Below are 2440 nucleotides of genomic sequence, written 5' to 3' on the forward strand. Positions count from 1 at the left end.
AGTGTGAAGGTACCCAGCACAGTGCTGAGCAGATAGGAAGCAACCAGCTCGTGCTAGGGCTCTCTTCCTCCCTCCAGAAATAGAGTAGGTGCTTCCACTTAGAGAGTTTCAGGAGCTAGATCCAGGAATGACTCCAGACTTCTGCTCTTCTAATGAAGGGGCCTAAGCAGCTGAGCTTCTTTTGTGCAGGTAAAAAGGAGTCAGCGGGGACAGGCTGACTCAAAGCAGCCAAGGAAGTGAACTGTCTGTTCCCATACCTGTAAGGATTTAAACCAGAGAAATCTTCCTTTGATTTCTAGGTGAGGAAAAGGGGGTGGCAATCAGTGGAGGCTTGGGACCGCACTGTGCACAAAACTTCAAGTGCCTTGACCTCTCAGCATCCACTCTCGTGGTCCATATTAACTACCTAAATTTTTTCAAAATGTGAGAGAGAGAAGAATTTCCCTTTGATGTGAATACCTAGAACAGGGAGATCTGGGCACACATCTTTCTAACATGTGTAAGAAGGGTCTTTTTATAAGCTTGAGCTTCTCTCCATCCCATCTCCCACCCCCAGTCAAGTGACACACTGGACTCTAACCTTACCAAGGAGGACCCTTAGTTTGTCTGCCAGGAGAAGTTCTCACCATGCTGGCCACAGTGGGCAAAACCACCCCAGCAAATACAATTTCCACCCTCCTCCTCTCCACCATATAGCGAAGTGCCCGGCCACCCTTTTCCTGCTCTAGGTAAATGCTACAGGAAAATGCAGCTACTTTCAGAAATCATCTCAACCTGAGACAGACAATGATTAGAGGTGGCACTGCTCACTACTGGCAAATAAGCCTGGAGACAAGAAGGGACCCACCTTTTCCCACCTCCCACAGCTATCGATTGTATCCCACATATCCTAACTTCCTGCTGGGTTTTCTGTCCTTGAACTTAATGAACTTAATGGAAGAATGGATAATACAGACTACTTATTGCTATGCATACCTATTATCTGGAACCAGAGTGTGGCAGGGAGAGTTTATCCCATCAACTAAACAAGCTCAGAGTAAGCACTCCCTCCATAGATACCCTGCATCACAGAGGAAGAAACAACCTTCCCCAGCCACAAACCACATCCCTCAACAGTCAGTTTACTGCTAGGAAAATAAATCCCAAGCGCATTACCTGTTAGCAGCAGGTCAGTGGCACCATTTTCTACTCAAATGAGATCTCCTAGGTGAAACAGACTTGAGCAGAGAACATGCTTTATTGAGGAGTAGATATAGAACAGCACATTCTACCACGTGTGGGGAAGGGTTAGCTTCTGTAAAAGGCCTTTACCCCTTAAGAAAAGCCCCAGTGAAGTTGCTTTTGGATGAATTTTAACAGTGACACTGACACTGGCAGGGAGCTGCCACTGAACATGCTTAAAATTAGCTCCCCCCAACCCACAGTGAGTATAAGCCGCGTACAAAGACGACAAGAGAAAGGCACAAACGACCAGAGTTGGGATTGTGGTGAGGGCTCCACATGAAGACAGCGGTGTTGTAGAGACCAAGTTGGAAAGGGTGACATGTCATACATCAAAAGCTGCCCCAAGATAGCAGGTTATAATGGGCTAGAGAGAAATTAGAGGGAGCATCTCTTCCTTCACTTAAACCACACCAAAAATAGGAGACCAGAGAATGGGGGGATGGTGGTAAATCCCAAAAAGGAAATGGAGGAGGAGTTCTTGGAAGGGCATAAGCACTTCAGTCTTAGAGGGAGGGTGAGGCACTGTTGAAAAGGGAAGCAAACCTTGGCAGGGGTGGCCATTCTGCCTTGCTGAGTCATGGGCTGAGACACGGAAGTCATTTTCAATCACTTCTCCAAGGATGTTCAGACAAAAGCAGTGTAACTTATGTGGAAGTACAGGTATGCTATATCAGACTGGTACTGGTGAAAAGGTTTCTGCAGTATAATTAACCAGTTAACATGCAGCATGAAAGGGAGAACTGGAAAGTATTTTGGCACCTGCAAACGTAAAGACGGGCAGGGAGTAAAGAGAAGAAAACATTTACCACTGGGCACTTTCTGGTGAGGCAAAAAGTAGTATTCCATTCCCTTCCACCAAGACGTTGCCCACTGCCCACAGGTGAACTCAAATCCAAATACAGAATCACCACTTCTCCATTCTTTTCTCCATCTCACTCAGATAATGTGCTGTAACCAAGACTAATCCCTGCGAGTCTTCAAAAGTATTTGGCTCGGGGCTTCCCTGGTGGCGCAGTGGTTGAGAGTCCGCCCGCCGATGCAGGGGACGCGGGTTCGTGCCCCGGTCCGGGAAGATCCCACATGTGGCGGAGCGGCTAGGCCCGTGAGCCATGGCTGCTAAGCCTGCACGTCCGGAGCTTGTGCTCCGCAACGGGAGAGGCCACAACAGTGAGAGGCCTGTGTACCGCAAAAAAAAAAAAAAAAAAAAAAAAAAAAG

This window comes from Monodon monoceros, unplaced genomic scaffold (genome assembly GCF_005190385.1).
Source record: "Monodon monoceros isolate NGI ecotype Baffin Bay Population unplaced genomic scaffold, NGI_Narwhal_1 Super_Scaffold_9, whole genome shotgun sequence".
Lineage (NCBI taxonomy): Eukaryota > Metazoa > Chordata > Mammalia > Artiodactyla > Monodontidae > Monodon > Monodon monoceros.